This window comes from Herpailurus yagouaroundi, unplaced genomic scaffold, assembly GCF_014898765.1.
Source record: "Herpailurus yagouaroundi ecotype Mexico unplaced genomic scaffold, PumYag 163, whole genome shotgun sequence".
NCBI classification, from domain to species: domain Eukaryota; kingdom Metazoa; phylum Chordata; class Mammalia; order Carnivora; family Felidae; genus Herpailurus; species Herpailurus yagouaroundi.
Window position 1 is genome coordinate 57,999,459 of NW_024412404.1, and position 10,728 is coordinate 58,010,186.

The 10,728-nt window shown below is 53.1% G+C and overlaps 1 long non-coding RNA gene across 1 annotated transcript; it reads left to right on the forward strand.

Annotated features, from left to right (window-relative positions):
* Positions 1–4,370: 4,370 nt before the first annotated feature.
* Positions 4,371–5,282, forward strand: LOC121037567 (uncharacterized). The gene is made up of 2 exons (XR_005793844.1): positions 4,371–4,779; positions 5,060–5,282. It is a non-coding gene; the product is annotated as an uncharacterized LOC121037567 (long non-coding RNA).
* Positions 5,283–10,728: the final 5,446 nt, after the last annotated feature.

The following is a 10,728-nucleotide window of genomic DNA, read 5'->3' on the forward strand; positions in this document are numbered from 1 at the left end:
CATACAGGACGTGTGGGGGGGAGGGGGCATCGCTCAGGAAGAGTGATGGCAGATACAGGCACAGGAGTAGAGGCCGGTTTCTGGAAGATCTTAGTGTATAAAAAGCCCCCAGTTTTTATAAACAGGATCCCGTCCAAAGCTCTAGAAGGTTTGTTTGGTTATCCCGGCCCTAGCTTTTCACGACCTGGGGGGCGGCCAGTTTAGTGGATGCACCGTGTGTCCTTGACTCTCCAGATGGTTCCCATCTTCAGACTCGACTGAGGAGCCCGGATGAGGGGTGTGTGGATGCCCACTCCCACCGAGGACGCTGAGAAAGCAAAGGCAAGAGCCTGGCGCCCGGGAAGGAGGGCTCCCTGGGCAGGAAGGTGCTGCACTGGGAGGCCCGGCGGGCAGCCAGCCGCTCGGTGGTATGAAACAGCCCAGAATTTCCGCGGGGAGAGCCAAGCGTGGAAGCAGCTCTTAAAGCGTCGCTTCCAACCGTCGGGGCGGCCAGGGAGCGCGGTGCCAAGTGCAAGACTGACAGAGTGACCCAGGGGAGCCTCGGAATCAACACTTGGCCCGGGGGGTCTGGCCGCAGGTCAGCAACAACACGGGCGGCAGTGATAGCAGGAAGGGAGCACGCGGGTTCCGGAGGGGAGAGTGGAAACCCACATCCGCCCGGCCGACCCCCTCCCTGGGAACAGCGCTACCTTTGTGCTCCTTCCAGAGCCACGCTGTGTGTCAGGGAGCGCAGGTACTCACCTCCTCCGTCCGTCCGGGAGAAACTGCTTTGCAAGGGAAAAGTGCTGTGATGGTGCAAAACCCCACCCCTGCCGGTCTGACTCGGTTGAGTGGCTCCTTCCAAAACTCGCGACAGGAAAACGTTCCTGCCCTCATGGCCTTACTCTGAAGGACGTACTAGTTCGGGTCTCTCCGGGGAAGGCGGGGGCAACCCGAAGCCGGGGGAGCCGGGGCCTCCCACAGGCATAGCGCGGAGCGTGTTGGTCCTGGGAAGCCCCACAGAGCAGGGGAACGGGGCGGGGGCTGCTTTATAAACCAGGCCCTCTAGAAGGTTCTTCTCTTTGGCCTCATAAAACCTCCTCCCCGACCAGTTCCCCTGCCTGATCCCCCCACTCTGTTCATTCAACTCAGTTTAACCCATATTAATTGAGCAACTACTAGGAGGCAGGCCCTGTTGGGGCTTTGGGGGGCTACATCAGTGAATGAAATAGAGAAACATCCCTGCTTTAACCGAGATCGCGTTCTAGGTGAGGGGGGCTTGGGGGACAATAAAATAAATAATAAGCACAATATACAGGTAATTTATACAGCCTGGCACAGGGATCCTGTGGGCATTATTAGAGTCTATAGATGGAAAAGCTCGAGAACCATGAGTTTTCACACCTAGCGCTCATCAGGCATCAGCTAATGTTATCAGAGGCAGCGAGTGGAAGGGCTGAGATCCGCTCTCAAACCGGATGCCCGGCTTCCGACCCCGCCTCTGCTGTGACCCCCTGCAGGGCCTGGGCAGAGTAGCTCACTTCTCTGGGCTGAGGTCTCCCCTCTGGGCAGTGGGGAGAATGGTAGTACTTAGGCTGGGGGCTGCCCCCCCCCGGGATTAACTGAGATGATAAAGCAAAGCCCTCAGCGTGGTTCAGCCACGGCTTCCTTGCCCTGTGCTTGTTGGCCGAGGTTGTTAACCCTCTTTTCTCCACACGCCCCTGCACCGGCTGCTGACTACTGAAACCAGAGCCTCCTTAAGGGCCAGCTGCGATGTCACCCCCTGTTTATAGCATAGAGTGTGCTGGGAAGCCCCACAGAGCAGAGGAATGGGGCAGGGGCTGCTTTATAAATCACGCCCTCTAGAAGGTTCTAGACTGCTTACTCTGCCCAAGGCACTGTGCCGCTTTGGTTTTAAACTCCTTATTTTGAAATAATTTCAAGCTCACAGTTGAAAGTTGCAGAATAATACAGGGGGGCCTCCATATACCCCTTAACCAGATTCATCATTTTTTAACGTTTTGCCACATGTGTTTTATCACCATCTTTTTTTTTTTTTTTTCCTGGATCGTCTCATAAAGACCGCAGACATCATGCTCCTTTGCCCTTTATACTTCTGTGTGTGATGCTTAAAAACGAGGACATTCTTTCGGGTAACCACAGCACAGTTCTCAAATTCTGGAATTTCACATTGAGAATAATACTTTAATCGAAAGTTCAAATTCCAGTTTTGTCCATTGTCCCAATTATGTCTCTCCCAGCATTTTTTCCTCTAGTTCAGCATCCCGTCCAGAATCATTACTGCATTAGTTGTCATGTGCGCTTGGGGACTTAGGATTCACTTCACAGCCATGGAGTTCTGTCCGTAACATTTAAAGGCCCCGGGCAGGAGCCCTAGAGGAGACACACGAGCCATAGGTCTAAATATCTAAAGGATATTTTTGTTCAAAATAACATTCACTAAAATACGTTCTCTCCCCCTGCTTTGACAGATAGGCTCTCGTAACCACTGGGAGATCCATTTTCCAGCGTAGAATTCCTGAAGTCCCTGGGGTTCTCTGTGCCGGAATCCATGACTTGGGAAGAATGGCCCCCTCTCTCGGACCTGTAGCCTGCCCACTTTCTCTTGCCATCCGGACTCTGTCCACATCACTAGGAACTTTGTTTGCACACAAGTGGACACCCCACTCTGCCCTTCCGAGTTTCACCTGTGCCCACAAATGGCTGCCCTTTGGACCACCGCTTGGACTCAGGGGCATGCACACGAGTGACGTGACAGGGAAGAGGCCTCCTCAGGTCCACGTGGACCAAGAATTCTGGCCTTGGTTACCGTTGGCATTGGCCATCCGTGGCACGATTTGAAAGAGGAGAGGAGGCATGGGCTCCAGGTGAATATGTCCCTGGGGCCCCACAGATTCCTTATTCTGTGGAGATGGGTGACTTGCAGGACAGTCAGAACAGGGTCCTGAAATCGAACAGAGGTCCCTCTGTGTAGGTCAGGGGGTGGTGTCGAAAACATGGTCTCCATGTTCAAGAGCTTGGAGTCTAACAAAGAAGATGCACAGATAATCATAATCCTATGAAGTCAGTGCTCAGGGAGAGGTGAGCCCACACCATTACTACCCTCTCAGAGCCCTCTTCTTCCTCTAACCTGGCAATCCTTTATTTGCCCCTGTCATGGTAGCAGCTCGGTCATCTGTGTAGGCACCGTTACCCTCCTTGACTTGCCTTGGTGGTAAGAACTGGACTTTTTGGCTCTGCATTTCTTTCTTTTAAAAAAAATTTTCTTAAATGTTTATTCATTTTTGGGAGAGAGAGACAGAACGTGAGCGGGGGAGGGACAGAGGGATACAGAGACACAGAATCGGAAGCAGGCTCCAGGCTCTGAGCTGTCAGCACAGAGCCCGACATGGGGCTCGAACTCACAAGCCATGAGATCATGACCTGAACGGAAGTCGGACGCTCAACCGACAGAGCCACCCAGGTGCCCCTGGCTCTGCATTTCTTAGCGCTCAGTATAGTGTGTGTACCAGCATAGGCCTCCAGAAGACAAGGACTGGATGAATGAACAAAGGCACAGCTGATAAATGGATGGATAGTGGGTGGGAAGATGGATGAATGGACTGCTTTATGGAGAGATGGATGATTAGATGGGCGGCTGGGTGAATGGATGGATGTTTGGATGGGTGAATGGGTCGTGGATGGACAGGCATGTGATTGGACGGGTGTAAGTACCTGTGGCTAGATGGATGGATAGATGAGTGAACAGATGTTTAGATGGGTGGATGATGGATGAATGGTCAATTTCTGATCTTTCTTGAATGGCAGATCAAGGGAAGGGCAGTGACCAGAACCATCAGTCCTGTAAAGGTCCCAGAGGTGGTTATGTGACTGGCCAAAGTCACCAGAGGGTGTCAGCAGCAGAGCTGAAAAGACAACCTGAAGTTCTTGACTTCTGGAATCACCACTTCTGCCATGGAATGGAGCACCTTCCAACCTACAAGCATCGTCCAGCCTGACTCTCCCCCCAGACTCGCACAGAAGTCGAAGCACTCCATACTGCCACAAAACTGGGTCATCGACAATTAATCTCTCCAAGTTTCCATGTGAAATCTCCTGCTACATGCCTAAGAATTTTTAAAATTCTTTTAAAAATATATATTTCTCATTAGCCCTTCCTGCTGCCTCAGCTTTCAGCAAAAACTTAGAGCATAAAAGCCAATTTACCACATGCTCCCAAACGATTCACGGGTTTGAAACAGCAACAAAGACTAGGACTGGCCACATGCAGGAAAAAAAGAAAAGAGAGAGAGACGACAAAGAAGATTAATTGCCTTTGGAAATAGAAGATAATCATTGGGAGCACAGTGATAGTCTGTGCCAGTGGGAAAGCATTTTCAGAAATACCATATTAGTGTCACAGAGAGCTGGGCTCAAGCTCCCACTGTGACCTCAAAGGGCCAAGTCATGTGGCTGGTAACGGGATGGGTGGGGGGGAAGGGGGAAGGCCTAATGATAGTCCTGTCCTTGCTAGCTCTGCCCATTTTGGCGTCAGAATGTCCCCTCCAGGGGTTGCCCCTGGAGGGGTTGACAAATGGCCAGGTGACTCTCACCTGGAGAACTGTTCAGCTTTTGGGGCTTCTTAAGGGCTGGGGAGGACCCTGAGGCAGGGTGGAGGGTGGTGGGCAGCAGTCAGCGGCTGCAGCATCTGACCCCAGGAGAGAACAAGAGAAAGAGAAGCAGAGCAAGTGGGAGAGAACTCACTCCGCGCGCTCTCCTGGACTTCTTCCAGACCCCCAGGTGCCCCCACCTTCCCCCTCTCCCCCCCGTCCCTCCCACTGGCACGAGCAGCCAGCTCCCAAGGAGCCACCGGGACAGGAAGCAGCGGCAGGTCCACAGCTGGGTGCTGGGAAGCTGGCGCACGGGAGGCTGAGGATGGGAGGAAATTTGTTTTGGGTGTGGCACCCAGATGGTGGGGGTGCGGGGGGAGAGGAGCGGGGCGAGATAAGAAGACACAGCGATTTAACCAGAAAGAGGGGGGTTGCTCAGGGCCGGGAGTGTTAGATCCCTCTCATTACAGCCGCAGAAACAGCTTTCCTTCTGCCAGCTCTCCACGGCACATGGAGCATCATGATTCACTCGGCCCACAGTCTAATAACCACCTGTCCACGATGGCAGCCGCCAGCCACACGTGGCTATGAAGCACGTGAAAAGTGGCCCATCCCAACTGAGACGACCCAGAAGCGTGAAATACACTCAAAGAGCTAGTATGAAAAAAAAAAAAATGTACAGTATCCCATTAATGAACTTTATATTGATTACGTATTGAAACAATACTATGTGCATACACAGTTTAAACAAAAGAAATAAACGTTGATTTTGCTGTTTGGGGGCACCTGGGTGGCTCAGTTGGTTGAGCGTCTGACTCCTGGTTTTGGCTCAGGTCACGATCCTGGGACTGAGCCCCGTATCAGGCTCCACACTGAGCGCTGAGGGTGCAGCCTGCTTGAGCTTCTCTCTCAATCCGTCTGCCTCCCTCCCTTGCTTGTGCTTGCTCTCTCTCTCTCTCTAAGTAAAAACAGAAATTCACTGTTTCCTTTTACTTTCTTGAATGTGGTGACGAAAATATTGGAAATTACAGATGTGGCTCATATTCGTGGCTCACATTGTATCTTCACTGATCAGCGCTGGTCTGTGGCCTTATTTACTAAGTCTGCCTCCAATAATTCCATCGAATTCAATCAATACTTGAGGTGAAGGATACTACCCAGGGTATAAAGATGTTCTCAAAGCATTGCTGCATATCAGAATCACTCGCTGAGCTCTTAAAACTGCCCCCACTTGGCTGTACACAGACTAACGATGTCAGAATCTCTAGGCATGCGACCCTAGACCTTAGTGTTCTTTTAAAGCCCTCCACAGGGTTCCAACATGCGGTCAGATTGAGAACCAGAGCTTTAACATATGGGGCTCAATATTAAGTGAAACAGAAGGATCTGAAATACTACTGTGTAAAGCAGCCTGGGATAATTAGTCAACGTGGGAGATTCCAGAGCCATGGAGGAGAGGAGAGGAAGGTGCAGCTCCTTTTGGGAATCAGGGTGAAGGGGGATTTGGATAAGGCCTTGAGTTGGGGGCTTCCGGGTTGCAATGGGCTGAGGGTGCAGGTGAATTGCCAGGCAAAGAGGATGCCATGGACAAATCCCCGGACGAGGGAAGATCCCAGGGTGGGAAGGTGGCTGGGAGGCCAGAGAGTTTCTGGATCCTGTGGAGCTCCAGGAAGAGGTGATTCTCCTCGAGAGATCAAGGTGGGCAAGGTAGCGGGCCAGAACCTACAGGTCATTGAAACCCAAGATTCAGGACCGAGGAAGCCTAGAACGGCTGAGTGAAGGAGTTGGGCACTCGGCTGGTGATTTGGAGGGTGACAGATTTGGTGGGGGGAGGAGGGAGGAGGGACAAGAGAGGCAGAGCCACGTGGCTTGGCTCTAAACTAAATGATCACCCTTCCAGGGGGGCCATGCCCTAGTCCAGTTCTGAGTAGGCTCACAGCAAGTGTTGGAATAAAGCAAATAGTCCAGAGTTTCAAAGAAACTGCCAGTAGTCTGCTCCCACCTGGTTGCTAGAAAGAGCAGGGAAAGGTAAGAGTATTACCTTCAGTTTGCCCAAAGTTTCCGGTTTTGCCCTCCATGAAGCAACCCTTCAAGGCACTGGTGTTTGCCCACAGTGATCCGCGGGGACAAGCTAAGGGCCCGTTGTGGTTCTCAAGAGCAGGCCTCACGTTGGCACCTGTGCCCTCCGGGCCATGGTCCCCGCTTGCTGCTGGAGAAACCCTGCAGGAGCAGGTGTATTTCCAAAGACATGACTCCTTGTCCCCACGGGCGGCTAACCTGGGCCAGCTCACCCCACCCTCGCCCTCAATTCTGTGTGTCCTTGCTTACCAACCTGCAACAACATCTCATCCTGCCCAAAAATAGCCCCTTCACCCATGCACACATTTTTTTTTTTTTTAAAGTTTATTGATTTATTTTGAGAGAGAGACGGCGGGTGGGGGAGCGGGGCGCAGAGAGAGAGAGAGAGAGAGAGAGAGAGAGAGAGAGAGAGAGGATCCTGACGCGGGGCTCGAACTCACGAACCATGAGATCACGGCCCGAGCCTCAACCGAGAGTCGGACACTTAACTGCCTGAGCCCCCCCCAGCGCCCCAACCCACGTGCAACTTCTAAGGCAGTAAATCATGAACTGCTGCTTTGAGTTGTCGAAACGTTTAGAATCACGTCTTCCAGGAAAAGACATCAGTGGGTGTCTGAAGGCTGTTGTCCGTCTACCTCAGGGCAAGTGACGCCCACTGCAAAATATTCAATGGGCTGCTCGGGCTGCCTCGGTGACCCGCAGGCTGACAGTTCTGGGCCAGCCCGGACAAGTTAATGCCATATACCGGGGTCAAGGGGATCTTTAAGGAAAGCTTGTTCTTGTAACCCGTGGGACGGGTTCAAGGAAATATCGGTTAATTGCGACTCCTTTGCTAAAACAGCCACTCCCCTTTGCAGCGGGCTTTCCGCCAAGGAGGCATTTATCGTACTTGAGTGGCAGAACTCCCCTGGGAACACCTGGTTTTCTTTCAGAAGGAAGCTCAGTCTTTCCCTCTGAAGCTGGCCCCTCTGCCAAGCTGACGGTAATCTGCTTTCCGGGGCCTCCGCTGTCGGAGCAGAGACCAGCTCGGGGAACGAAGTCCCAGGGCCCGCTCACAGGACGAGGCCTGAAGAATACAGACCCGCTGCTGAGGATGCGAAGACCACCTTGCTCTCTGATCTCAGCAAGTCAGGCCCTGGGCTTTCCTTTCTGCTTGTCTATTCTATTAATGCATCAGTTGCTACAGCAGATAATAGTGCTCAGGGCTGCCGGAGGAATTGAACTTTAACCCACCAAACCGTGGATGAGAGTAAAGCACGCAGTGGGGGAGACGGGAACGGTCAGCTAGGACGTAGACAGGGTGGCCTACATCCGGCCTGTCCGTGTTCCACCCACCCCAGAAGCCTGGGAGTGGGAGGAGCCAGCCAGGTTGTCCCAGCGCATGAGACACGACCTGAAAAATGACCAAATACACAGGTTCCTATGGCACTTGCCACGGGGACGGAATTGAAATGCAGACAGAGTACAATTTAGTGGATTTTCCTCGAAGAGATTTTCGCCTACGGCTAATTCCGACTCTTACTTTACAGACAGGAAGGCAGCTCGGAGAGTTTTAAGTGGTTAACTGAATCCGCACAATACAAACAGGCCCCAGGCCATCCAAATTTGCACCTATTTGCAAGCGGACGCGGGGTGCAAAATTGTTGCCGCAGTTGCAGCTTGCTCACGGAGTCTTCTTCCTGCTCGACCGGTTCAGCCTATATCTCCGGAGCATCAGGCATGCTCACTGCTGCGGGGTACAGTATCCGGCAGACAGTAGTTGCTCGATAAACGTTTTTGAAAACATGACAGAGAAGACAGAAGCGTTCTTCTTAAGGGACCCGCAGACCAGTGTGGACGGGGCTACAAACAAACCGTGGCAGTGCGGCGTGCAGGGTGCCGGAGCGCGTGGTGGCAGCTTGGCCTCCAAAGGAAGGCAGCGCAGGCTGTCCGGGAGAGGTGGCGGGACGTGGGTGTTGGAGGGGAGTTTGTTGGGTTTGCCCAGATGACAAGGGGGCAGGGCATTCCGCGAAAGGAGAGCCCACCGGGTTCGTTCAAGGAAAAGCAGCTGATTCCAGCCTGTGAGTATGGTGCCACCGTCACCGTCCTAGGGACCTAGCAGGTGGGCATGCGCTGTCGTGCAGCTCAGCACCAGACTTGTGAACAGTCAGTGTTGCACCCGAGCTGATGAGGCTGGTTACACACCCGGTGACTGACACCAGGGAAAAATAACGAGCACCGCCTTTCTAAAGACCAGCTCTGATCCCAGCTGGCCTCAGTCTGCAGACTTGACGGGCTCCCTGCTGCCCAGGAAAATCCCCCCACCTGCCGTGTGAGACCTTATTAACCTGGCCCAGGCTGCCTTTCTGCCCTCACCTCAGGCCCCCTGCCTGGTCCTCTCTGACTCGGCCACATGGCCAGGTTGTGCACACTAACTCTGGCCAGTTACCCCACCTGCACAGTGTCCCTGCTTCGGGTCCACTCAGCTAGTCATTCTTCGAGAACCATGTGAATCTACTCTCTGGATCTTTCTTCAGTGCTCTACACCAGTGGTTCTCTATTCCGATTGGTCAGTAGGCTGCCTCCGGGCCCTTTAAAACATCGCCAGATCTGACTGGCCCCAGACCATTGAATCAGACTCTCTGGGTGGGGCCTGGGTCTCACAGTTCCGGAGGCTTGAAGTCTAAGACCAACGTGTCAGTTGGATTGGTTCCTTCTGAGGCCTCACTCTTGGCACAGAGATGGTGTCTTCTCCCTGTGCCTTTCTGTCATCTTCCCTCTGTGCCGAGCTCTTGGCCCAAATATCCCCCTTGATAAGGACACAAGTCATATTGGACTAGGACCTACCCTAATGACTTCGTTTTAATTCAATTACCTTTCTAAAGGCCCTGACTCCGAGCCAGGTCACATTCTGAGCTGCTGGGAGTTAGAACAGACAGCATATGAATTTTATGGATTGAGTTATGGAACACAGCTCAGCCCCATCAGGGACTGTAGTCACTTCTCAGGTGCTGCCAGCCTATAGCCAGGCTCAGGACCTTGTTCTAAGCTGACGGGGCGGCCAGCACCTGCTAATGCTCCTGATAACACACTGGGGCGTCAGGAATTCTGTTCCGCTCTGAGGAACAGCATTCTGAGCACTGTGGTTTAAACAAATTAAGAGTTCCTTTTTCCTGTGTTAAGGAAGCACAGAAGGGGCGCCTGGGTGGCCCTGTCGGTGAAGCGTCTGACTCTTAACTTCGGCTCAGGTCACGATCTCACAGTTCGCGAGTTCAACCCCTGCATCAGGCTCTGCATGACACTAACAGCATAGAGCCTGCTTCCGATTCTCTCTCCCTCTCCTTCCGTCTCTCTCTGCCCTTCCCCCTGCTGCCACGTGCTACCTCTCTTACTCTCTCAAAATAAATGAACTTAAAAAAGCACAGCACAGATAGGAGTCCTGGCAGAGGTCCAGTTAAACTTTCAGACCCCTCCCAGGTTATATTTTGTATTCTTTGTCTCAAAAAAGGCCCCCCTCAACTGGAGAAGCCTCAGGCCTCACAAAAGCCGGCTCTGTCCCACAGAACGACTCCAGGGTGGGGAAGGCGTCCTCACAGAGTCCCCAGGGACCCCGGCTCCTTCCAGTTCGTCTTTGGCCATCCCCAATATGTGACTTTGATCCTTAGGGTCGCAGCATCATGATTCTGTTCCCACTTAAGCAATCCCCCAAAAGGCCCAAGCTTCTGTTTACATCTTACTGGTCAGAACTGGGACGCATGGTCCCCTAGCTGCAAGGGAGCTGGGACTGTGGTCCTTCGGCTGGGCTCGTTGTCTCCCGGAACAAGAGGACAGACACGTAGCACCGCCCACTGTGGCTCGCCACATCTGCGGCGTCTGACCGGTCCCCTGTCTGTTTCCCACTTAGATCTGCTCATGCCCTCAGCCGTGTGGGAGCCGGCCCAGAGGAGGAGGTGGCCTGTGGCCGGGACCTGAAGGACAGATAATGTAGCAACGTCGGAGACAAAAGGAAGGACATCCAGGGAGGAGGGAACAGCATGAGCAAAGTCGCGGGCATGGAAAAGAACGGGTCTGGGGGTAGCTG